Raw genomic sequence first — 864 nt, forward strand, 5'->3', positions numbered from 1 at the left:
ATATATGATATAAATTATATAGTATACTATATATTATATAATTTGATTTCACAAAACTGTGTATAAAAAATTATTTATTTATACGATTCAATTTAAATATATAATATTATTTAAATTAAATCTTCGGAATGAATATTTTTTTTTATTCACAGTCTGATTCTGAACATTTCGAGCGAAGGTAAGAAAAATCGTGACGGATAGAGATGCTAATAGCTTTTAACGTGTTAAAACCATATTTCCATCACCATAGCGCTCACCTGGCTTGATCTCGCGTGGGTAAGCTTGCGCCCACGATCCATCCACGATGAGCATCAGCAGCAGCAGCAGCAGCAGCAGCAGTGGCAACACGAGGACCACCGAGATCCTAGCGGTGCACACCAAGGTCATCCTCTTGGTCCTGGCGCCAACCGAGCTCTGTTCCCCGGTACTGAGGGGTATACTCCAGGCACTGATCGTCGCCGAGGTAAGGCCCTACGGCCCCGAAGGGGGATCGAAACAATCGATAAATCAGAACCCGATATCGGGCCGTGAGAGAGACGAGTGATGACCTTCCAGATCCAGGAGGTCACGCGCTGGTTGCACCGCGCCGCTGCCTGCGACCTCGGAACCTCTCTAAAGTCGGCGGCGGCTTCGACGCCAGGCCAGGCGAGATTTGAAGTGTATGTGTACCGAGTACTCACGGCCGCTAGTGTCTGCGGCGAGCGAGGCGGGCGAGTAAGTGAAGATCGAGTGAGTGAGGATGGACTGACAGACGTGCGGGCGTACGCACGAGTCAATGAAGTGAGTGGTACTTACCCGTAGGAGCCCTCACCTTACCCAACTCGGACCACCTCGCCTCTTCACCCCCCCCCCCCCCCCCACCCC

Source organism: Trachymyrmex septentrionalis, unplaced genomic scaffold (assembly GCF_001594115.1).
Source record: "Trachymyrmex septentrionalis isolate Tsep2-gDNA-1 unplaced genomic scaffold, Tsep1.0 scaffold73, whole genome shotgun sequence".
Taxonomy (NCBI): Eukaryota; Metazoa; Arthropoda; class Insecta; order Hymenoptera; family Formicidae; genus Trachymyrmex; species Trachymyrmex septentrionalis.